General features: G+C 38.3%; 2 long non-coding RNA genes across 2 annotated transcripts in view; both read right to left on the bottom strand.

The window, feature by feature from the left end:
- Window positions 1-26,842, bottom strand: part of LOC133280260 (uncharacterized) — a 613,335-nt gene that overhangs the window by 480,427 nt on the left and 106,066 nt on the right. The gene's annotated exons all lie outside the window — the stretch shown is intronic.
- On the bottom strand, window positions 1,314-2,382 carry LOC133275328 (uncharacterized). Its single transcript, XR_009745466.1, has 2 exons — window positions 2,159-2,382; window positions 1,314-1,576 (listed from the first exon to the last, which is right to left on the bottom strand). It is a non-coding gene; the product is annotated as an uncharacterized LOC133275328 (long non-coding RNA).

The raw sequence follows: 26,842 nt of genomic DNA, 5'->3' as shown, positions 1-26,842 counted from the left end.
TATTCTCTATTACTTGCCTAGCGATGGATCTATTTTCTTCATTTTATATTTGATTCCCTGCTTTGTGGGCTATAGAATATTTTAAATTCTATTAAGCTGTGTGCTATGACTTTATAAGTTTTTTCCTCTGCACCCTAGATGTGGTCAAAATTTTATGGATGTTGTCTTTTCTCAAGCTGTATACCTCTCAACCTTTCTACCTGAAGGTTTCAATTCCAAATCACTGTTTGAATATCCTACTATGTGCTATCCATATATATATGAACAAAACTCAGAACCTATTAAACTGATAGCTTTTAGAGTAAACAGCCACAGGATCAAAAAGCTGAGATGGTTTTTGTTCTTGCAAACTCAAGAACTGAACATTTCCTGCGATCATTAAGAAGAAAATGAGTCACTGTTAGGTGGCTGAGAGCAGGAAGAGGACTCAAAATCCTTCAAACAGGATAGGGGTCTTTCTTCTTCTTAAAGGACTTAGTGGTATGTGCAAATTTTATCAAAATAATCAGAAGTAGGCACAAACGGTCTGTTAGAAATGGAGTACAAGTATAGTTTGTTCTGAGATAATTCAGTTGTTTTCTGATTTTAGCAGCATTTTTGTGATTTTTACTCTCTTACTTTTGACTATTTAGGAGAGCTAGTATTTCAGGGTTGCAACTCTTGACTTACTGGGATATGACATGCCTACACCACATGAAGTCACACTGTGTTATTAGATTCATCTGCAGAGCTTATCTTTGAGGGTAACCTGTGTTTGCAGCATGCCTAACATTTCTTAACATAAATTATTTACACTTTTCTGTATTATACACCTTTTCTGTTACCTTTTCACTTCCAGGCTTGGTACTGCTTTTATTGACATACGCTTTTGTTTTGCAGAGATGAAGAAAGGGGGCAAACTGTCAGCAAACCAATGATGTGGATAATTCACAAGTACTGACAAATACACAAAATAAACACATTGTAAAGAAAGCATTTTATTTCTCCTTGCGCTATTGCTTTCAGGCATCACACTAGTCATCTAGCCCACAGCTTAAAACAGCTTTCATCTATTATTAGAGAATAAGTGACTCAAATGCTTCAGCTGAACCCATTGATCTCATTGATTTCAACATCTATTAATGACAAAAAGAGGCTGGACTGGATAAACACTTCTATGTTACAGTGGTTCCTTCTTCAATTTCTAAAAATCTTTTGTTGTATTTTTTAACCTTTTGTGCAGTTTACCTTTCATTTTTGTCTTCTGCTTTTTTCCTTGATCTGTTTGAAAACTTAATTCTATAATCCTTCTTTAATCCTTTTTTTTATACTCACTTACTTTTTGTACTACTTGCTCATCAGTCTGGTTTTCGCTAAAAGTCCATTCATTGTTGGTACAGCCACAGAGCAACTGGGCATATATTAATTATTTTGCATTCTCAATTTCCCCTTGTACTTTCCCACTCTATGACTCTATCCCATCCACTTCCCCTTGTGATTTTCAGTATTTATTCTGATTAGCTGTAGTCTCTTTATGTCCACCTATGTATGTCCACCATCCTACTTAAAAAAGTAAATTGTTTATGATTACTATTGTCTAGCTACTTGTCCTGGGTTCAGCAGTAGCAGTCATTTTTCTCCTTCTTGGTAGCTGGTGCAGTGCTGTGTTTTGACTTTGGCTTGGGAACAGAGCTGATAACAAGGATGTTTTGGTTTGGCCAAGGACTTTGTGAGCCTCATGCTCTGCCAGGGAGGAGGGGAAGCCAGGAGGAAGCAGAGACAGGACACCTGGCCCAAACTGACCAAAGAGGTATTCCATACCACAGCACGTCATGCCCAGGAGGTAACTGGGAGTTAGCCGGAAGGGCTGGGAGACTGCAGAGTTGGAGGAGGTATCGGTCGGTGCTTGGTCAGGCTGGGGGGGGGGGGGGGGGGGGGGGGTGAGTTATCGGTTGGCTGGTGGTGAGGTGTTGTATTCTCTTCCCTTGTTATTTCCTTTATCATTATTGTTATTGGTGGTAGCAGTAGTGATTTGTGTTATACCTTAGTTACTAAACTGTTCTTATCTCAACCCGTAGGAGTTGCATTCTTTTCGATTCTCCATCCCTCTGGGAGTAGGGGGAGGGCAAGAAGTGGGGGGGAGGTGAGTGAATGAGTTGCCTGATTTGGTTTAAACCACGACACTACTCCTTCACATTTGCTGTACATCCTAAGCATGTCTCTGCTTTTCAAAATATAAACATGCATTTCTCCCTTTCCAATTTCCACTTTCAGGTTTTGTGAGTGTTGTATTACTCTTCTGGTATTTTGTCCCAGTTTGTTTTCCCTCATTTTTCCTTTTGCTTAATGTTCTCCACTTAATCATTTGAGTAGCCACTTGAAATATAAATTGCCTGTAGGGGTTTTCCCTTCATACAGCCTTTTTACATGTATTTTAGATTGTCATATCTTGTTACTTGTCATTAATATTTGCTTCCTTTTGTAAAACTGAATTTCAGGCATGATTTTGCACAGATACACTTTTTCTGTCTTGTAGCATTGCTCCTTTGAATAATCATAGAATCATAGAATAGTTAGGGTTGGAAAGGACCTTAAGATCATCTAGTTCCAACCCCCCTGCCATGGTCAGGGATGCCTCACCCTAGACCATGTCACCCAAGGCTCTGTCCAACCTGGCTTGCAGCACTGCCAAGGATGGAGCATTCACTCTTACTTATGTCCAATCTCAACTTGCTTCCATCAGTGGGAGGATAGTTGGGCTACGATCTTAGATCAATCATTATGGTTTTGTTCATACAGAGTTTCCTTCATCTTGGTGCTGAACTTAAGTAAGAAGGGTTTGTTTCTCTGTCATTATGTACAATTGTTCCTTGATTATTTTGTTTCATCTTAACTTCTAATTAACCTCACAATACTTGGTGTTTTGCTAAATTTTGAAATGACCTGCTACATAAGTGTTCCCTTTTCATATACACATCCATAATTCTGACTTTTGAAACTTTTTTTTTTACGCAGATCTTAAAATATCACCACCTCTGGACTTCTTACTCCAATTTAGGGGTTTGTTGCCATAGAAGTGGGAGATATGTGCAAGTTTCTGCTGTCAGCTTTCAAAGAGTTTGTAGAAATATTTTATCAATACATAAAGGAATTAATTTCCCTGAATTGAGTGTAAAGAAACAGGCTAGTTAGAGAAAATTTTCCCTTTTACTTTTTTTTCTTTGACTTCTCCCCCCACCCCCTTGCCTTTCTTTTTTCTTGATTAGTACAATATTCATGTGTACAAGGCTCTATTGTCTTTACTATTCTGTTTCATTTTAGCATTACCTTCTATAGCACAATAGGCCTATAGAGTGCAGTGAGGAGGGATTATCCTTGGTAAAATAAAAAGGATTACAACAAAGCTGAGCCTTCTTAGACCATGCATTGTCAGGTGCCTGCTGAAAATAAACCTACTTTCTGCCTTGGTCTGCAGGGTTGGCTTTCAGCACAAATATTTTTAATTTTTCACTGTATGGCATAGGACAGGAGCAGAATTTGGTGCTAATGGAGCTGAGAGTTGAGCTGCTTTCTGTGGTTCAATGTCTGATTTCTTGAATGCCATCTGCACCATTATGTTGCTGGTAGACACAACAGTTCCTCATGGAAGGGAGACTTGAGGGGATGGTGTTCCTCTCATCAGTGGGGTGCTGTGAAGGACACAGAATGCTGCTCTCAACCGGGAACCTGCTGGTCTCCTCAAACTCCAGTGCTCTCTGATGTGCATAAAGCTGCTTATCAGGCTCCTGCTGGATGGCATGTGGGTGTCTTGTACTCAAGAGCAAATAGACAGGAGCTCAGTGAAAGATGAAGCAAAAAACCCCGACAATACTCAGAGATGCTTATTTCATACGTCTGGTAAATGCATAACCTCTGCGGCAGTAATTGGCTTTCTTCCCCTTGGAAATATGCATTTCCCTGACAACTTTGCAGGGACACAGACATGATGAAATTAGCTGGTTGGTTATTTCTCTGAAAAAGCAGCTCAAATCCAATGAGTCACCCTTCAGAGTCTGACACCCCAAAACCCAGTTTTCAGAAGAGGAAACAAAACCAAAGCTCATCAACAGTGAAATTTACTGATTTAGTTTAATTAGATTTTAATGCCTGGCTTGCACCAACTTTCACTATTGTACCTTGTTTGCTTGCCTGTAACTCATGTACACACTTTAAAAATCCCTAATATACGGTTAATCCTGCTTCCTCCTCTGAATATCTGAAAAATTGAAGGACCTAAAATCACGAGGTATTTCTGAAAAATCCTGACCAATTGCCACTTTAGGTAGTTAATACATGTTGTAAATCAACTATGTTTTTAGTGAGGAACAGTAACAGTTAGAATAAACACCTGTTAGTTGAGTAGACTGAAGACAGGCATTTCTCTTAAACAATCCCATTGACAACAAAGGTTATATGACTTGTATATTTTTTTGTGTATATGTAGATATGTATGTATTTTTAGATATTTTTGTATTCTAAAAAAATCCACAAACATATAAAAGGTCTTCTGTGGGGAGATTGATATACTGTGGTACATCATAAAAACTGATGCTCTGGAAGTTTCCCCTTACGTGAACAGACTACCATGCTTCTTGAACCATCTTGTTGAAATAATGAGCCTGAATATGATAAAAAATGGGTTCTAGTCTCATAATTCTGAAAATACCAGAATGGTGGTTAAATGTCTCTGTTGTGAGTTTCTGTCAAAGTTACCATGATAAAACCCCATGACAAAAAAACCCAAAATTTCCATAACCAATTGTCTAGCTTGAGATAATTGTTATCCCTGGTCAATAACATGTTTTTTTTCCCCTCGAGGGATATACCAAGATTAATACCAGTTGTGCATAAGTAGTATCTGATAAGCTTTAATAAGGTAGTGTGCTTTAATAGGGTACTGTATAGTGTTATTATATTTACAAGTGCAGATTTTATTGCATATGTTAAAACAAATATGGATAAATTTTCTGTAATGGAAAGTTATGGGAGGATAACAACATCTAAAATAAACTTTTTTTTTGTTTGTTTGTTTTTTTAACTAGTATATTGCTTTTAGGAAAGGGTGAAAGTGGAGAGAGGAACAGCAACAGAAAAAAAAAGATAAAGATATTTCTGAATTAAAAAAAAAAAATAGTATTGCATTTGTCCCTACTGAATCAGTAACTTTGCAGAGACAGGGCATCAATATATTCACACTGAAGGAAGCGTACATTATGAAGTGGCTGTTACACTTCATCTTAAGAGACATGTGGTTTCTTTTTGGTAATTATAATACATGTATTCAGATGGCAAGTCTTGTCCTTCCTAATGCTGCTAAAAGAATATTTCAAAATATTGGAATAACCCCATTCTTAGGGATTTTGTAAGCACACTTCTTTTTCCTACCTTGTCATGAACTGCACTTTTTCAGCTCTGGCGAATGGAAGACAGAGTCTCATTTATTTGTAGCTTATATAATTTCACCTCATAGACTTTTTTTCTTATTCTTTCTCTTTGAAGTCTGCAAGATAGAGCAAGATAGAGCTTACAAGATGTACTTACCCAGTAAAGTCACAAGCGTTAGCTGTGGCAAAGTTCTGCCAGGCCACCTTTCATCTTACCGTCAGAAGGCAGCATAGCCTGGTGCTCTGGCTCTTCCTGCTCTGGATGGGATACTTGCCCCCATCCTAAAATATGCTCCAGGAAAGACACAGCCATGGGAAGGAAACAGCTACATTTGATAGATTCTCTAGTATGTTTTAAAGCAATATTATTTTTGCTGTCGGTCATAGTTACTGAGGAGAGCAAAGGGAAAAAGTGAAAAAGCACGAGTGTGATACAAGCAGAGGGAAAGGGGCTGTGTCACAATGAGGCGTGGCTGTCTCTTCGTCCCCTTTCCTCCTGGAATTGATGAAGCTAGAGTATGGCTTAGGACTTGGAAGATATTTTTATCTTGTGAATTTACATCCCTTGGCAGCAGCTGGAAAGATCTACAGCAATCTGGAAGCTTAACATATTGGGACTTTTAACTTACCCTTCTGTGTTGCGTACTTTTAGATTCTGATATCTAGGATTCCAACCCTGCATGAGCTTTTTCAAAGACACCCTGTTAGGTGTTGTAGAGCCTTGGTGTCAGCAGAATTGATTGAGGTTGCCTTGCCAGGCTATGTAAAATAAACCTAAAAACCAGGTCACCATGAGAAATTTGCCTCCTGGTAGGTAGAGCCTCTATAGGTTCTCTAAGGCATATGTTGGAAAAGAGTCTACCTGTTGGTGTTTTCATGGTTTAATCCCATCTGGTGACTCAGAACCATGCAGCCACTCACTCCTCCCCCACCCTCTCTGCCTGGGATACGGAGGAGAATTGAAGGAATGTAAACCCCACAGCTGGGATAAGAACAGTACAGTAACTAAAGTATAATACAAAACTACTACTACTAATGATAAGGGAAATAATAAGGAGAAAGAATATAAAGATAAAAAGAGAAAGGAAAAAACCCCAATAAACACAAGTGATGCACAGTACAATTTCTCACTGCCTGCTGACCAATAGCTAGCTCAACCCAAGCAGTGATCTGGGCCTTCTGGGTGACTCCCCCCAGTTTATATACTGGGCATGATATGTTGTGGTATGGAATACCCATTTGGCTAGTTTGGGTCAGGTGTCCAGTCCCTGCTTCATCCCATCTTCCCATGCCCCTTCTCACTGGCAGAGCATGAGAAACTGAAAAGTCCTTGATCAGGGTAAGCATTACTTAGCAACAACTAAAATATTGGTGTGTTATCAGTGTTGTTCTCAGAATAAAGCTGAAACACAGCACTGCACCATCAACTAGGAAGGAAAAAAATAACTGTTACAGCTGAACCCAGGGCAGTGTTATGAATAGTGGAACTGAAAAAAGTTATTCCAAGAGCAATGCACCAGAAATAACTTTTTGAGTTGTTTTGCTAAATGCAGCATAAGCCTTAGATCAATGAGTCCTGTCATGATATAGGAGTTACTTGGTGAAATTCTGTGGCTTGTGCAATAAAGGAGGCAGAGGTGACTTGGTGATGATAATAGTATATTCTGCTGGCCTTAAAACTTAAGCATTTAGGAAACATCTTTTCCAATCTGAGAGATACAAGGCTATATTTTAAAAAAGAATCTGCAAGGCTGTGTATGCCTTCCAGAAAGCATCTTGCCATTTTTCATTTTCTCCCTGTTAGAAAGGCTGATTGTCATTCCCTTGTAATTTCTACTTTGATAATGTTAAGAGCCTGATTTTGGTATAGATACGTTCATCTATTATGTTTTATATATATCTATATGCCTGTCAAGCGCTGAATTTAAGTGGCAAACAAGTAAAGCAAAAATCACATCCTTTCTTTTGCTATTCCTGTTAGCACTGACACATATTTTGGAGACCCAGAAACCTAAAATAGACCTTCTTTACAGATTGTGCTACCCACCTTTTCACCTTATTCCTGTGAACCTCAGTTCAGTAGGCTTTCTTCCACTGATTCACTACTCTTTGGATCAGCCCATATTGCATTTGATAACTGCCAGCTAAGTAAGTTGGGGTACACTGGGGTCCAAGAGAGCAGTGAAGTGTTCAGATAGGTCTTACAAATAGGTTCGAAACAAAGGAAGAAAAGTAAAAGGTTGCTTCAGAGGAGAAAGTCAATAAGACTGCTTCCCTTTTGGGGATTAGTACTTAGCAGTCTATAAATTGGCTTGCATCAGCCAAGTACAGTACAAAATGTACTGCAGAGAAGAGCAGCTATTATGTACAGTAGCCATTTCACTGATTGCAATCAATGTCACGAATTAGAGTGATTTCCTGGCTTGAGATATGTCAGAGCTAAAGTTTGTGTTGTGCTGCCTGGACACCCAGCTTCTAGGCACTCTATCTTACCCTTGGCAATTTTCACTTTTTGTCTTTCATATTTTGCAACTGGATCTGTGCTTGTTTTTACCATGTAAGTGTGGACTGCTCATAATTGCATCCAAGGAGTATTCATCCAAGGAGTATTCAGTATTAAAAAGAAGCTCCCATCATTACTTCTTTAGCTTACACTGATATATATCTTTTTTTCCATCCCATCAGCAGAATCTCTGTTCAGAAGTTGCAGATCTTTGTCGACATTATCCAGACGTTTGAGCTGAAATGTTAATACACCTTTGTGCTTGCCTCTTGTTGCCTTATTCCTTTTCCAAATACCTGATAATGGCTTTTGCATTCCATTCAAATGTCCTAATATTCATGCCATGCTCTGCACACCCTTTCTGCTGCATCCATTTGATTAAATACAATTGTAAAAGCAATCTTTTACATGCTGTTTCACTTATAGTTTTTTTTTTATTTTGCCAGGTAGGACTTCAGCATTCACACAAGGACAAACACAGAGCTTCTGTATGCACTGAAGTAGTGTGGTGTAATTAGAAACACTTGGTCACTATAGGGAGATTAGTGATGAGCTGCTTTCTTGTACCTTGCAGCAATGCACTGTTTTAGTGGATTAACAGACTCTACATCCATGGCATTAATCAAGAGTAGCTGGTACACAGTGATTTCATGCTTCAGCCTGCTGTGTGCTCAACAGTTTATGTAGGAGATCCCTGACATTTCTTACTAGGGAACAATTAGATAAATGGTAAATAAATGTTCGCATGAACAGGCAACAAAGGGAAGTTAAGAACGATTATTTTTATGAACAAAAGGGTCAGCACTTCGGTGTTGGATTAATTGTTATTGAAGTAAGTGACTGGAAAGATAGATAAATGACATAATTAATTTCCTAGCAATTTAGGAATTGTTAGGTATGGATTGTCAGCACTGCAGAGTGAAGTTAATGCTTGCTTTCCTTAGCTTTTCTCCTGGAGTCACTTCTTCCACTTTGAAGGGTGCTTAAAAGTAGGTAGAGGTCTACTCTAGAGCTTTGAGTTTATTTGCGCTACATCCTAATGTGCTCACTTAGAATGAAGATGCATGTCATTCTCCTAATGACCAAGTTGCTACTACTTTTCCACAATAATTAAGATTTCCTGAAAATGATGCCATTTTCTCTGCAATTCATTGTGGAGTCTTCTAGAGTAGTCACTTCATTACAAAGCAAAGAGCCATGGGATACAGCTTAAATATTTAGTGAGACATATGGAGAAGTGTTTTACTGATAGGAAAAGGTTGTTTCCTTAGTATTATACCGTATGTTGCTCTGATGAAATGAGTTTTTGTAGTATGCAATGGAAAGCTTTCCAGACTAGCTCCAGAGCTGCTGGCGTATCTATGCAATGAACGGCAGAACCTTCTCAGAATCCTAGCCTGGGTAGCAGATGTCTAGCTGGCTCCAGTGCCATGCTCATCCAATGCTTTCACTTCTTGTTCTGAAAGTGGTTGGACTGGGCTGTGAGATGGATGGGCACCATCCCTGCTGCAGCAGAGCATGTACGCAACTGAGATGAGCATTCAGCCATGGCTGCTGCTACTGGTTACCTGTACGAATTCTACCATGAACCATATAATGCCATTGGCATATGTGGGAATAAGATCTAGTCTTTCTACCTATCCACTGGACTGCATGTCAGCTTAATGGCACTTTTTCCCCTGGTTTTTTACTTCCTCGCGCAGAAGTTCATTGCAGTTATAGGTCTCCATCTTTATCTGACATCTCCAAACCTTACACTTTAGCATGTTAGTGAGAAAACAAATTAAAAAGCAATTCATAAGAGAGAGGCAGATCGTTGCCTACCATACAAAAGGAACTCTATATGCACACAGCTGTCACTGGCCACAGCTAAGCAGGATGATGACAGTCTTTGCACATTTACACTCTTATCACTCTTGAGTTCTTGATTTCTGAAGAATTCTTTGAATCTGGGAAAGAGTTTATGAGGATGAAAAAGGAAGGGACTTGGAGAGATATATTATAATGTCTTCCTGCAGAATGTGATGATTTCCTGAAGCAGATTAAGAGAGGATTAAAAGAATATGGCTCAGAGAATTTAAATGGTGTGATGATGTGGACTAGAATCCAGAAGACCATTTTACAACCTCTTAAAAATAGAGGAGGGTGGGGAGAGGGTGAGATGAGACGCAGAATGTGGCCCCAAATAAAAACCATAGCAAGAAGTATGTGAGGACCATCTCCTTTATTTCTTCCTTACAAGGTTTACAGCAGTCTTCCTCACAAGTAAAGGCCTGTCTACTTTATTACCAACTGATAATAGATAACAATAGTGCAATTCTTTGGCCTTACATGGATTTCAGGGTCATTTTTATCTAAATAAAAGTGACCTTGGAGGGACATGCTTGTGGGTCTTGACAATTTCCAAACAGAGGCAAGTTTCAAATTCCAGCCTGTGGCTTTATCAGATTGCTCCCGCCTCTTTATTTCCTGGGGTATAAGGAGAATTATTAGGCAAAAAGATAGTGGTATTAAGAAGTGAAGTAAAATAGGAGTATCACTGCTTTTAAACAGGTACCTCTAGAGCTTGCAGATAAGGCTGTAATTACATAAGTTAGTTTCCTTGGCATCTTCTGTCATCCTTTTTGTTAGGGTAGTTTATCAAGAACTGAAATCAAATGTAATGAGAAGATACAATCAGTGTGGCTCCTAAGAGGTGGAGTTACCCAGTCATCCACATAATTTCCAGCTTGAATGTTATGTTAGGAAATGAGAGGCCAAACAGGGAAGAATATTTCAATATGGGAGCAGCAGCCAAGAAGGAGAAAGTATTTAAACTAGGAGGATGTGTGCCCTGATTCCAAGGGATGTCAGTTTTATGCAAAAAAGATGGGGAAGTATGGTGGAATGGAAAAACATTTCTAATTTGCTTTCTGATGACAGATGAAAGCGATGTTATATGATATGAAAATGCAAAGGTAGCATGACTTTGCACCCCCAATGGAGTTCAGAGACAGTTCTGTGCTTTAAAATGTGTAGCTTGTCTCTGCCTATCTTATTTCTGACTACAGTCTGATAACTTTGATCTCTTTTGTATTGCCATTTTAGTTTGCCTTCCCTTTTTGTTTCAGTCACCCACTAGCATATTCTCTGACCTCTTTTCCCACATTGTGACACAAACTGTCTGGTGTTTAATTTATTGAAAGATATTCTCATGTAAAATCTCCATTTATTTAGTTTGGGCAGGCATATTTAATTCTATAAGAAGTCTAAGGAATCTAAGCCCAATTTTGATTTTGACCTTTTCCTCATCCCCTCTGCTTAATATTTGTATATATGTATATATATTCTTTTTTTCCCCAATCCATTTAGTGAATAAAGTGGGCATTCTCTTGTATCAGAGGAACATTTTTGACCTTTGGAAATGCAAAATTAGAATAATTGAGGGAAATATAATATATACATATAATAAAAAATACTGCAATTAGCTAGTGAATATCTATTATATATCTCTACCAAGAAAATCCCAAACTGAAATCATGACTGAAAATTTCAAAAACACAGAATCTGTAGTGCCCATGAGGTTTTAAATATCTGCTTCAGCTCTCTGCCATGTAGTTGATTTAGACACATGATGGGATTTATTTAAAGGGACACATCAACCTGAAAATAACAGTGCTGTCTGAAAAAATTGTTACCGAGTGTAATTATAAGTAACAATTGAGGTTACTATAACTGAAAAAAGGTTATTGAAAAAATCTCTACCTTTTTGATTGTTTTACTTTGTGCATTTGACAGCTCTCTGTAATAATGATAATACCTACCTTTTAAACAGCACTTTTCATCAGTAGCTTTACAAAAATATGGTCCATTTCCCTCTATGTATAGACATTACTTCTGTTTCCTCTACAGTCGGGCAATTTCTTTCGGCCTGAAGGACTTATAAACCTCAGCTCAGAATGAAGTAAAAACACAAAGCATTTTATGAAATGACATATGTACTATTTTAAGAAAGATCACTATCAGCTGGGTTCAATTAGCCACATTATAAAGAAAAGGTTGAAAATATCTCTGAGATTGTAAAATGGGAACAAGTTGATCATTTAGTATGTTAATTTAGAATCTGTCTCTGATTTCTGACATTCTTAAGTTATTTTCTGAATTTCATCAAACACATCTGGCACTGTATTAGGTATTCAAGAAGAGAAGGTCACAAAGTACTATCAAAATCATATGCATATTCAAAATAATTTGACTGGACATCCTTCATGCTCATAAAGACAAAGACACCTAGAAACAAAGGCTTTTCTTTCCTAGTCTCATGAAAGCCAATGTTTTCTTTCTCCTTTCTCTCTAGATTTCCTAATTTAGAATTCTGAGTTCTTAATTGCTTGCTGCTATTGTGTTCAAATCCTTGCATTCCCAACTTGCAGTGAGAAAATGTTTTGACTCTTGAAGTTTGTGAAGGTTGTTGCCTTTGTGGAAGAGTGCACATGAAATACCTCTTTGTTGAAGTGGTGTAATAAATATATGGGACAATGTCTGGTACATTTTGCTTTTCAAAAGACTTTAGATCTTGTAACTAAACTCTTTTAGAAGCTTTTGCCATGCACTCAATAACATGTTCTGCTTTTTTTTTTTTGTTAGATTCATCTTTTTGGCCTACTTTTCAACCTATATTTTAAGTGGAACTCAAACTCTTTTCCCTTTCCTTCTATTTGCTGAAGCTAGCAATCCCATGCTGAGTAAATAATCTGTAGTCCATGATCTACTATCCTATCAGCCTTGTTATCCTGGCTCCAAACCCCAAAATACTGGGTATCTAGCTGGCAAGTATTCCCAGGAAGGCTTCCTAATGACCTTCCCCACTGGTTACTATCATCATTGCTTATACACAGATAGAACTACCTTGTAATACACTGACTATATTTGGAAAAATTAATTGGGAGTTCTTATGGTGTTTTTGTTAGGAAAAGTGACATTTTTGAAGTTAAGAAAAATATCCCAATTCACTGTCTTTCTTAGATTTAACAAAACATTGCTAGAGAAAATATATTCCCAGATGTAATGGTACTTCATTCTCTAGCAATAAAAGCAGCTTGGGATCCAAATCAATCAGCAGATCAGATTACTGTAGTCATTTGGCTGCCCTGCCATTTTTTAAATGCTTTTGACTGCATTTATAAAGCATTTAATATATGCTTAAGTGTAGTGCAAACATATCATTACGTATTAAATTAAAGAACATAATGAAAAAAACGTTTATACATACATTAGATATCAAGAGGATGGAAATTACCCTTAAACTGGTAAAATGTTATTTCAGCTTAGCTGGTAAACCTACCTATAAAACTTATACTTTAGTAATCTAATTTAAAAAAATTGTGAACTCTGTTATCTGGACTAGATAGAAGAGTTTATAATTTGGCTACTAAGGGTTTAACAGGGTCTTCAAGATTAAGAATGGGGGGGTGTAGTGCTTTTAGTATTTTATGTTGTCCCTGGATAAATACAAAACCATCGAGATCCTTAATATGTAGGAGGACATGAGGAAAACCAAATTGTTCTGCACTGCTGTCTGCCCAGGCATGCAGGTGCAGACAATGTCCTTTCATCTGGATGTCTGTGAACTGAGCTTTCAAACAGGAGTGTACTTATGTCTAGGTCAGCCATAAAGCTAGAGCTTAAGTGTGTCTTTAATGATGCACAGGATCTAGGTGTGGATTCTGGCTATTAAAAAAAGAAAAAGCTCAATTTTTTTAGCTTTCTGAAAATAAAAATTTCATTTTCTTCTGTCGCAGTTTATCATGTTCCCCTTTCCTATCAGTCAGGAGGCTAGCAAACACTATAAAGGTCTTTTATACACAAATCGCCTAACTAATTATACTGCCAAGTATGCAGCTGTGGCAACTGATAGATTTTTACCTGAGAGTTATGAATTCCATTCCACTGTGATAGGTGAAAAATCTATAGAAAGGGAAACATCTCAGCATAATTTTCTGAAATAAGCCCCCAGAAGGGCCACTTTGGTACACTGGAAGAGGTTTTCCAAGTGTCAGAACCAAGGCTGAAGTGGCACACTGAGATGCCCCCTGACACACTCCATTTGCAGTATGGGTGTGGGGTTCTACAGCAGCAAGCTCTTTACAGTTGTGTGATGGATGCCTCAGACCACAAAAAGCTGCAAATCTAGCAGTGACAAAATGCAATGTGGATGTACAGTTGTCGAATAATAACATCACTGCAAATTAGATGGCTGCTCTTCCCTCTGCACTGCCTTGTTCCATAGTGTGAGAACTTCTAGTTGTCACAGGCTAGAACGGCAAAAAATCCTGACCACACCAACATCTGACTCAGACATGTATCATCCATGGAAGCATGAGAAAGGAGCAAGAACTGAGCCTCCAGTAAAACTGGAGAGACTTTTTTTTTGTGCAAAACAATTATGATAAGACTTCATTAATCCCTCATACACAGGAAAGCTGATTGGGATCTGACCATAACCTTGACCTCACTTCTTAGAATTGCAGCACAGAAGACAATACATGAGAGTAAGCAATCAGCTAGGTCAAAGTAGACCTATAAGCATGAATGTTACATTCAATAGGGAAACATGTCCTTGTGAAATCCTATTTTTGTAATGATGGACTGAAATGAGCTGCAATTATTTTGGCAGGATGTTCAGAGAAATCCTTTCAAAGAAATCAATTGCTGAATGTGATGAGATTTTTTTAAGAGAGCTTTTCAGATTATTTTTTTTAACGTTGAAAAGACACACTGAAGCGAATGAATAATTGGCAGAACATGGAACATGTAACATGCTGTGTAAGAACTGGATTCATTCAAATCATCAGTTGTCAGAAATGAGTTCCTATACCAGGGACCTTACAATTGAGAATGCAAAGACAGAATTCTAACCTGGTTAACTTGGGTTCTCTGCACTGTGGGATTGAGGAAAGATGGCACATTTATTCAGTTGCTCAGCTGAGGTTTCATTTGTTACGATTTAGGTAGCAGCTGTTTACTGATGTTGTAAATATGATTTGGGATACTGTGTGTTTTCAGGGCTGGTCTCCAAGGTTAGCATCTCAGACTCCTTGTGCTTAAGAATTCAAGGAACTCAGAATGATAACTTACAGAAAATCGATAGCCTCTTCTGAAAAAAAAAAAAAAAAAAAAAAGAGTTGGGGAAAAGAAGTTACATGCCCTTAAAAATAAAATAATTGCAAAAGTATAATCATGCTTAATGGAAGGTTTTCAGACAGTTCTTAAGAGAAATTACATCTGATCACACTCTTCTAAGAGCTCCTGTGAAACTTATTTAAAACTGAGAAAACTGATTTCCAAAGTAAGCTCACTGATAAAAGAGTTGGTGTCGCAGATGAGAACAAAACTCAGAGTGTGAAGGCCCTATTGCCTTGCAGTTGCCAAGTGAGTACAAAAGGCAGATGAAACACTACAGCTCAGGCTAGTATCAATTCACAATCTCTTTGCACAGGATTTTGTTATTTTACTGGGTTAAAGTCATCAGAATATCTGCTTTTCTCTTTCAGAGTTTTCATTCTTTGTTTTTGTTTTGTGAAGGTTTTTATTTTCAGCCCTGAAAGCAAAGCCCAGATAAGGACTTTCTTTAATTCTTTCTTCTGGGATTGCTTTCATCTGACAGAATATTGGTTCCAATTTATGATTTCCTTGGCAAAGAGCCATGCCACAACATTTCTGCTTTTCCAACATTCCACCTTCTCAATTAACACTTTGTATCCTGAATCTCAAAAGAGGGGACATGACTTCAGTGTTATCTTTATATGTCTGAAGTTGACAGCATCAGAAGATCCCAAATTTGGACAAACACATATTTGGAAAATAGTACTGTGAGCAATTTTTTTTTGCCTCAAATGCACTGCTAAATAGAAGAAAAGCAATTTTTTAGCTCTGAGCAATATGTAAATTGGTCTGACTACTTTTTCAGAGATATTTAGATAATCTGAGGCTTGGTGTTGATATGCACTTTTCAATTCTGCTCTATATTTATGCTTGCAAAGACTTTCATAATGTTTAATCATAATTTTATGTGTAAGGTAGACTTCTGCTATCAATACTATCTACTATCAATACTATCACAATTGCCATTAATACTGACTTGAATTTTCAAAGCATTTGGAAATAATAGTTCTGTACCAGATTCTCATCATATTCTGGTAAAAATAAAAATAAATTTTTACTTGCAAGAGCTATAAGTATTCATTTGATGATATTCATTTGAAAAATATAAAAACTTGATGTGAAAAAAAATCAAAATTAGTGTTTCCTGACATTAACTAACAATTTCAAATGTGAGATAGCAACTTAATGATATATTTGAGTAAAATAGTTTGGATCCCTGAAACACGAAATAAGATTTTAGTCCCTTATCCTGAAGTACCATTCTTTCACATTCATCATTTGGTATTCAAGTTTCTAGCTTCAGGGTCACCCATTTAAAAAGAAGGTCTTCCTCACCTACTTTCTGATAGCCAAATCTTTAAATTTGAAAGAGATGACTAGAAGCAGTATTATACCAATTGTATACTACTTTCTTTTCCTACTTTATTTTCTTGCTTTCTAAGGGTGTAAATTCCTGCAAGATTTTTCTTTGCCACACTGTTCAGAAAGTAATATACTTATGAATAGTATGTGTGTTTTTATGCAAGGAGAAAGTGTGACTACAAAGAGAAAAGTGGGGGGTTGCAATTTTTTATAAATTTAAGAAGTAACAGCTTAAAAAAGTAAGATTTTTCCTGTGTTTTTAGTGTCTGTCTCAGAGGCAAGCAGACCTGGATTTAATGTACACGAAACAAAGTTCTGTGGGAGTTCTGCCAGCATCAATGTGTGTAAGCTGTCAATGTTCTCAGAGTTAAGAAAAGCAAATCAGTATAATAAATCAACAAACAGTGGTTGGTGAATGATGACAGTGACTAATATGTGGATATTTTGATTAATAGGATCTCAGTTTATATGCACATGCTCTTACACACACTCATGCACTTTTCTGGCATGAGAAATACTTTCCCATCTTTGCTTTCAGCCTGAACCATTGTGTGTATGTTGTACAGTCATCTATTTTTATGCTCTCATCTATGATGTTCATTATGAATATGGGTAATAAAGAGACGACTCCTTGTTTTAAGGTAAGAGTTGATGAGGTGTTTTAGCTGTTCCTGATTGCATCCATCATGCAGATGAAGATGTCTGTTACAAATGCAGATAATCAGATCTTACAGTCAGAAATCTGAATAGTTTGAATACATAGAAGGTAGGCAACTGTTTTCAAAAAGTGCTTTTTTTGTGACAGCTGGGACTTGTAAAAAATATGATGGTGAGTGTACGATCAGATAATTTACTACTTTTGGTGAATAGTGACGTTCATTGAAGGTTAAGTTAAACAGTTAAAGCAGATATCGTATTTTCTGCAAGGAAGATGACTGTAAGGAACAATGAAGTGTTGATTGTTTTCAAAAAGGTGGTCTACTTTTGAGATATTATTGTGGTTTAACCCAGCAGACAGCTAAACACCACACAGCCTTTTGCTCACTCCCCCTACTCAGTGGGATGGGGTAAAGAATTGGAAAAACAAAGGTAAAAATCTTGGGTTGAGATAAAGATGGTTTGATGTGACAGAAAAAGAAGGGCAAATAATATTAATAATCATTGTGTTAAAAGAATTAGAATATAGAAAACAAGTGGTGCACAGTGCAATTGCTCATCCACTGACTGATGTTCCCCCAGTTCTGAAGCAGCAGCCACTGACCAACTTTTCCCCTGGTTTCTGTATACTGAGCATAACATCATATGGTATGGAATATCCCTTTGGCCAGTTGGGGTCAGCTGCCTCTGTGTCCCCTCCCAGCTTCTCATGCCCCCAGCCTCCTTGCTGGCAGGGGAGTAAAGGAAGCTGAAAAGCCTTCAGTTTAGTGTAAGCACTGCTTAGCAACAACCAAAACATCAAGTTTGTTACCAACGTTCTCATTCTAAATCCAAAACACAGCACTGTGCCGGCTACCAGGAACAAAATGAACTCTATTCCAGATGAAACCAGGACAGATATGTAGAATTCATGAGTGATAATAAGAATACTGCTATCGTATACTGGAAGGCTGCTGTAAGGTTTCCCCTGAGCCTTTTCTTCTCCAGGCTGAAAAAGCCCAACTCTCTCAGCCTAGGAGAGGTGCTCCAGTCCTCTGAGCATCTCTGTAGCCCTTCTCTGGACATCAAATCCATGCCTCTCCAGTTTAGAGACAACGATGCCGTGCAGGACAGTGTCAAATGTTTTGCATAAGTCCAGGTAGATGATGTCAGTTGCTCTTCCACCAGCTCCGTGGCCCGATCACAGAAGGCCATCACATTTTTCAGGCACATTTTTTCCTTAGTGAAATCATGTTGACTGTCACCAATCACCTCCTTATTGCCATGTGCCTTAGCATAGTTTTGAGGAGGAGCTGCTCTATGAGCTTGCTGGGCACTGAGGTGAGACTGGCAGGCCTGTAGTTCCCTGGGTCTTCCTTTTTTTAAAACTGGGGGTTATATTTCCCCTTTTCCAGTCAGCAGGAACTTTACCGGATTGCCACAACTTCTCAAATATGATGGATAATGGCTTGGCAACTTCATCCGCCAGTTTCCTCAGGACCTGCAGACGCATCTCATTTAGGTCCCATGGACTTGTGCACCTTCAGGTTTCTTATATGGTTGTGAATCAGATTTCCTACATCAGGTGGTTCTTCATTCTCCTAGTCCCTGCCTTTGCCTTCTGCAATTTTTGCAGTGTGGCTGGAGCACTTTGACACATACCAAACAAGTACTATGACTTGTTTGGTATGAAAAAGATCACAAAGCTAGACTCAGCTGGATGACCTGCAGTTCGCAGTGCATCCCATGCAATGCAATCAATAGCCTATAGAGTCAGACAATCATTCAGGTCTTTGCAGGCAAAGCACTCCTCAAGCAAATGTACGATGGATACCATAAATTATCGAAATATTTGGGAAGAAGGCAAACAGTAAGTAGGGCATAAAATGGACAGTTTGGCTTATTTTGGTGTAACTCATCTAGACTGCTCTTCTTTGCACTGTGAAGATAATAATCTGCTGAAAGGAGATTTAATAGCAGGTGGAAGAATAGAAAAGGCTGAAATACCTCTGATGCCCTCTATTTGGGAATGCACAATATAATTTTTTCTATCATCTGTCTTTCCCTACTCTTTTTTTTTCATTTGACTGAAACAGCTAGGAAAGTCAATGTAGCTTATCTACCTTCCATGTTTGAAACAAAGCTGTGGTTTAGCAGTATGGCTATAATTCATCAAATGAACAGAACTGGTCTGTTGTGAATGACTATTCATGCTTCTGAGCTTCTACATTTTCAGTTGAACTGGTTTCCTGTCTAATATAAAACTTTTTTTCTCAGAAGGCTCTGTGGCTCTTCTTCAGAGAAAGTCTGAATTCATGGCTTACCTCATAGGTAGAAAAGGGTGGTGGTGACCACAGAACTTGTTTGGGATCATGTCGGAGAAGCTGATACTTTGCTGTATGTTAAGGAAGTTACACAGACGTTCCACATGGGATCATTAATCTGTTGAGTGGGAAACAGGCTGGACTTCTTTTCTGTTTGTCTCACCGAGCTGCATAAGGTGCAATTTATGTCATGCCATAGTTTTGTTGTCATGGCATAGCTCCACTAATAGCCTGGTGATTCCTTCTGAACTTCTTGCTTTCTCAGTGTTTATTAGGAAATTAACATTTTTTCTCTGTAAACAGCTGTCAGTCTGCAAGTTACAGAGCCTGCAGTCTCCTCATGAGGAATAGATTTTTCTCCTGCAAGAAAGGACATGTTTGATTCATGCTGGCATGTGGGAGAGCCAGGCTAATACAATGTCAATGCATTTAGATGCAGATGGTTTGTGGTAGTTCATTAACAATATCAATTTGTTAGTGTAAAAATAACTGTGATTTTGTGCATTTCCTTTCTGTGGTGATTAGGCGCACCCTAATCTACAGCTACAGCTTGCTAGATCTTGCTGTATTCATAGCTCCCAATCATATAGAGTCTGTTTACTTAATACACACCAGTTTGCATGAGAGCGACAGGCAGTCTTATGTTGTCAGGGCTTGCAGGTCACAAGAACTGTGCTGAATCTTAAGTTACAGGCTGTTCATACTCCTTACTCCTACCTGAGACGGAAAAACACCCTGCTGTAGTTAAAGTGCCTTTAGAAATTCATTTTGCAGAAATCACATTTGCTTCAGACAAAACTTGTAGATGCTTGCAGCATTAAAGATTGAACACAAGTCAAAACCAGCAGATAGCAAGCTTCAGATCAGCCCCAAACAAAAATCCACTGTAGAATCAGAAGGTCATGATAAAATTGAAGCCATTCACCAGAAGAATGTAGTGCAACATAATTTTCTACCATGCTCAGTGCTGCAAAATCAGAGAATAAAAACAAAAGTTGCAGCTTAAATCCCATAAAGTACTTCATCTACTTCAGATCAGAAAACAGTACTGTGGATTTCTAACAAATAAATTCTACTGAAACAGAAATACAACAGTCAATTCTCCTCATTATGTTAGGAAACAGAATGAAAGTGGCAAATAAAGTACCGGCCTGAGGCCATCTTTCTCAGGATAAAGAAGCTGATTTGTGTTGTGGAAAGCCCAGTATTTTTCTTCTTTTAAACTTCCATAATTGAACTCTTTAGTCTTGACTTGAAGCTTGCAGGAAAAAAAAAAAAAAACAAAAAAAAAAACGCTTCCTCCTTTATCTTAGAAAGACTGCAAAATCCCGGATAACTTTATTCCAAAAACATACTGAAGATGGCACAATAGTCACACGTTGCTGTATGGTTTTCTTAAGAGAGAACTTTCCCTAAAATATGAATCCTTTGGAGGAGCTCTTTAAAAAATAGAAGCAAAAGAGAAATTTAAACCTTTTAAAGCAGAGCCTATCAATAAAACTATTTTACAAGGGGAACACAGGCTGTTAATTTCATGCTGCCTAAAAGATTAATATAAACAGGTGGACAGACAGGGACCCATCGTGGTCAGGTGTTATTGGCAAGAATCTGTTTAATTTGTGTGTTTAGTTTTTATCGATACATTTCCTTTAGAATTGTAAAACAACTGATAACCTCATCTGTTATCTCCAGCATAATGTATAATCTACATCTAAATGCCAATTTTTATGAGGCCCATTTTGACTTTGAGAGAGACAACATTACTTGCAAGAGAGACAAGATTATCCCTATTTTATTAAAACAGAAGAAATATTATGGGACATCTGTATTAAAAAAGAAAATACTGAGTGTCAAGTTGTATTAGTGAATGAATAAATCTGCATTATAGAAGAATTAATCATAAATACACTCTCAATCTCCACAATACTCTTAGACGCTCTGATGATATGGAGTTTATAAAACATGAGAGTAATTTCACAGATGTACTACAGCTGAGGGTGATTCAACTTGCTATATGCAACTACATATGCTATCCTTGGATCTTCAAACCATGCCTAATAAAAGCCCTGTGCTGGAAGCTCATAAGGAATCAAAGTTGTCCCTATGGCAAGAGGGGCGAGTCTTTTTGTCCTCGGGATTGCTTCCTGAAAGATAGATTAAAAAAGAGGGTAGGACTGAATAAGTTGCTCTACTGTGGTTAAAGGTTATTAGTGGAGATGCACAGGAGCCTTTACCAAACACTTTTGTTATTTCATATGTCCATAAACAATGAAGAAAAGGAGAAGGAAGAGAGTTGACAAAATTTACTGGCAAGAGTACAATATGTAAGGCAATAAAAATGAAAGGCAGTGCCAGCGAGCTGCAGAGAAAGCTGTAAGAGAATACACTTAATCCTGTATTAAGTGACTGAACAGGACAAGGGTAGTTGAAGTCCAATACAGGTAATTACATGCAATGTGATTTGCATGGGGAAAACCAATTGTAACTGTATGTGCACAATAATGTTGGGTTTTATAGTAGCTGTTACCCTCAGAAAGGAAATATAGGCAGTATTTCCAGTAATGTACTCGTATTGCAACACACTGATTTTTACCATCATCTTCATTAGAAGCCGGTAACAAACAAGACTGGGACCACATACACAAAGGAAAAAGGCACCTGAAGAAGAGGGACCAGGGACCATCCTGGTGACAAGCCTGACATGTATGAAACATTTTCCCAGCTGCCATCTACTGTGACAGTTGTATGAATTCCTGGGAGTGGAAGTCATCTAAATTCAGTAATACAAATATCAAATGTCTAGTTTAAATATTTTTATTTTGTCTCCTTTTATAGCTAGTGCAGACAGCCATGCTCTTTCACAGAGTGATTCATTCCATCCTGAACAGATGTCTAAGACAGATGAAATAAAATCTCCCCACAGACTGTATAGAGAACCTAGGCATACTGTAATTTACTGCTGCAATGAGTGTCTAACACTTATGCAGCTACAAATGAAATTAATCTCACTCAGGTGTCTAAGTTCCCTCTGATAGTTTTCAGATACCTAGGCTCAGAGCTGCCCAGAGGCAACTCAGTCAATTTATAGCAGAGAACCATAAACACTTCTTTCTCCCTCCTGTCTACCTTTCTCTGTACTAAAATCTACTCTCTGTGTACTGCAAATCTCTGAGCTCTTCATATTCTCACAGCTGATTGGGATTGTGTTATTTGCCAGGTTAGCGAAATGATTCCAGTCAAAGACACCACCTTTGGGGTAGTTGTTCTTCTTCTCCTTTCTGTTCTTCCTCTTCTTCTGGTGTGGTGATGATTTAATTGACTGTTATATAGCAGTATGGCCTCACATAATGTTGCCCCATACATGAGGATGTGTGAATGTGGGAGAGAATGGGGAGAGGAAGAAGAGAGCATGGAAACTTCTCTGCTTGGTTTCCTCTCTGAAGCCAATGTACTCTAGACTCTTGACAGCAATGAGCAGCATGTAAGTGCCTTTCTGGTGCTTAATCCCAAACAGGGCATTCTCAGTGGAGTCCCTTTTAATCTCCCCTCTAGGAGCTTTTTCTCTTTGTGTGGGAGCACTGACTGAACTGCAGGTTTCCCAGGAGAAGGTAGTACCCACAAGACTCTCAAATCCTTCTCACTCTGCAGACTCATATATTTATTTTTCTATTTTAAATACAGTGAAACAGCTTCAGAAGGAGAGGTTGAGGAACCTCATTTACCGGACATCTTGTCTCAGAAAGAGGAAAATATGGATACTTGTTTTCATTTGTGTCAGTGATGACCTTGCCCATTGCAAGAAGACTGGACAAGATGATCCTTAAGGGTACCTTCCAACCCAAATGGTTCTATGATTCTATTTCAATGTATGTCTTCTACAGCCTATATAAATGCTGTAACCTTCAGGCACTGAATGGCAGTGCCTTTATTGCTCTTCTGAATTTTTGGAAGAGCATTTGATCCAAGAAGGATTCCTGGCTGTGGAAGGTAAATGGGAGAAAAGGGTTTATCCCACTAGATTTATTTCTTTTTAGAACTTGTCCTCCTTCCCCAGCTCCTCACCATTTCCTGTGAGCTGGCGTAAGTAGCCCTCTTTCCCAGTGTGAAAGTTCTGGTGAGTCCTTCTCTCCACAGGGCTAATTCTCCATCTGCTTTATATTTTTCTCAGTCAGAGTGCTTGGCTGAGGACTGTGAACTCTCCCAGGCGGTAAGCAATAGAGAAACAGTTACCAAATTTCAGGGAGGTGACCAGCACTGCAGGTGAAATGCCACTCCCAGTGGAAGAAACCTGTATTAGTTTATACAGCTGCGGCGGCCGTCTGGAGGCAGGCTCTGAAGAGGTGCTGTTCCCTGGTGGCTGTGGGTATAGTGACCTTCCATATTTCTTTTCTACTGTCCACTTTGCACAGTTCTGTAGGCCAGATTTCTCCTTGACTGGGATTTTAAGGGCTTTGGGAGTATTACCACAGTTTTTGGATATAAACATGGACACACAACAGCATAGCTCAGCCAAGGACAAAGGGTGAGGGTCTTGCCTAAAAAAGCTCCCAAGCAAAGGAGGGAGGGCTAGGCTCCTGTTTGTTTCCAACAAAATCACGATAGATTTTACCTTTTCTGCTCTATTATAAGGATTTTACCATCTCCACATTATTCTGTCCCATTGTCATGATTTCTTCTGTCCCTCTGAAGGTGATGGGAGCAAAGTTGTCTGCTTTCCATGGGGACTAAATATGACTGCCAATATGGATGCGCAGGGTGCTCCAGCTGTGTGTGTGGTGTGATTTCCAGCTGTGGGGTGGTAGTAAAGAGCTGGGGGTGGCAATTTCTCAAACTGCTCCAGCTACATTTACAACATATGTCTATGCCCTATGGATTTTCAGTAAACTAACTATTATTCGCAGTATTTACAGCATTTCTCATTTCAAATGTACAAAGTAAAAGCCAGTACTGCAGATTCTGAGGTAACTTAATCTTACTGTAAGCAAAACTGCCAAGTATTTAAGGACAACAGCTGTGGCTACTCCTGCTTGAAAGAATTTCTATTACCAGCTGAGAAAAGAGAAAACAAAATATTAAAAAAAATTATACAGATCTATAGCATGCATCCTGAATCCACTTAAACTCTGCCACTCAATTTTCCTAATCAATCAATCAATCAATCAATCAAGTCTGATAATAGTGCTGTTAAGATTTTTAAAATATAAACTGAGTGCAGAGCAAGTCTGCTAGAAATGGAGCTTTTCTGAAAGTTTGCCTGAGAATTACTCTGTATTAATACAAAAACTTTTGCATTAATGGATTTGATATGAATATTCAGTTTTATGCCTCTATAGGCTAATCTGGTGGCATGTTCCTTTTAGGATATATTTCCTCTGGGGGGAAAAAATCTTATACAGAATCTAATTGTAATATAATGCATATATCAACCTGTCTCTTACAGTAATTGTATGTAGGATCCTATGAAACTAATATCCTGCTACTAAGATATAAATAGCAAGTTCTAGTCAGCTGTGGAAACTGATTTGGTAGAAGGCAGTGCTGTTCTGCACACCTGTGACTGCACAAGATTCAGGGCTCCAGAGTATGAGAACGCAGCATGCAAATGTATAAGGCATTTGGTAGTGGCACTTCTGCCATGATGAGATTGCTTATGGCATGTAGGGCAACTAGTAATGCTAAGTATCTGTGAAATAAGGCCCCTGATTTAGGGTCCTAAATATAGCTTTCGTGATTTGCTTCAGGCTCTTAAATTTGACTATTTTGACTTAGCTGCTCACAGAACCATGCTTTATAATTTCTGGTGCAATCTTCAGCTAATTTATAAGAGTTCATGCAAAAAGAGTTGTTTCAGAAATTCTGATAGACCCCAAACTGTCATCCACGTGCACTGTATAATAGATAGTGGTACTATCAAGAATTCTCAAGAGAAATCATGGTTACTTTGTCTGCTTTCACTGTTTGAAGCTTTTCATATACTTAAGAAAAATACTTACTTATGACTGCAGAAAACTCTGGCTCAAAAGAATCAGTTGTAATGATTTTACATGTTCTTTTGGTGTATGATAGAATGGATTTGTTTGATAGTTTGAGCACAGTAATATTCAAAAGGATTTAACAACCTGTGTTTTCAAAATACCATCTTTTGCTGGTTCTTTTATTGTTTCAAAATATTTTTGAAATGGAACATTAATAATAATAATAATAATTCATGTCTATGATTCCTTTCAATTCTGAATCTGAGAGTACAGGCATTAATAAATGAAGCCTCACAGCAGCTCTGTAATTTAAGAGTATTTTTATCCACATTTGACAGATGGGGAAACAGAGATACTGAGAATTATAGATGCATTTGCAAAGGTGTGATTAGGCTGTACAGAAGAGAATAGGAATACAGTGTTTAAGGTACTCCAGAACTATGGAGAGTTTTCAAGAATAGGAGATATGTTCTTTCAAAAATGTGGTCATCCTAAGGGTGTGTAGGCTGATGGCCTGAACTGGTAAGTCAGCATGGTATGGCACTGCTCTTTCAAATGTATTGATTGGACTCTGTGCTGGTTAAAGGATTTCGCTGCTGTTCTCTCCCTGTTATAGATCAGCATTCTGAAACCCTGCTCAACAGCAGACTGATAGTTCGATACTCCACTATAAACAAGTCCCCATACTTGAATTTATGTAAAGTGACACTTTTCAAGATTATCAGTAGTCCTCAGAGTGCCAATAACACCGCAAACATGCATAGAGCAAATGCTCACATACTTTTGCAGCTAGTTAGTGATTGTAATAGAAAATGAGGTGTCCTGACCATTTTTTTGTGATACCAGTTCTGGAGATGGGAGCAGCTCCTGGTTTATGTCAGGCAACATATGCATGAGATGTGAGAATTTCAGCAACACTCATGTACAACTAAACAGCACCTTGTGTGCTACTGAAGATGTGCACGTTGCAGATTGGGATCACCTGATCTGCTAAAGGTTGCATTTGGCCCTGCTTATGGAAGTGAGCACTGACAGCTCTGATGCCCTGCAGGTTTCCTGGGCCTGTGGAGGTTTGCAGTGTGTCCTAATGGACAGAGATTCTGCTCAGCTTCATATTCCATATCTGTGCCAGCTCACTGACGTTTGGAAATTATCTGGGAGAGGTGAGCCAATCAACATTAGGGCAGCATTAAACATTATGGTGGCTTCCTTCTAAAAGTCCTGATATCAGTCCTTCGGCTCCTGATTCTTGCAGATCAGAAGCCAAACAACTTTTTTCTGCCACCAGAGGTACACTCCTTGACTGTCTGCAGATGCAAGGAAAACTTTCTATTCTTTTTATTGGTTCTTTTTCAGTACAGAACTAGGACACTATTTAAAACCTCGAATAGTAGAACATGTATCATCAACAAATTACTACAATGGCTCTTTAGTCTTTGATAAAATGTTAATTAATATCTAGCTGAGGTAGACGGAAATGGTGTAATCCACAGTGCT

This window comes from Pezoporus flaviventris, unplaced genomic scaffold (assembly GCF_033815535.1).
Source record: "Pezoporus flaviventris isolate CSIRO_AGI_PZ_B2104156 unplaced genomic scaffold, CSIRO_AGI_Pfla_v1 ptg000002l, whole genome shotgun sequence".
NCBI lineage: Eukaryota > Metazoa > Chordata > Aves > Psittaciformes > Psittacidae > Pezoporus > Pezoporus flaviventris.
This window is presented reverse-complemented; position numbering and strand designations above follow the sequence as displayed.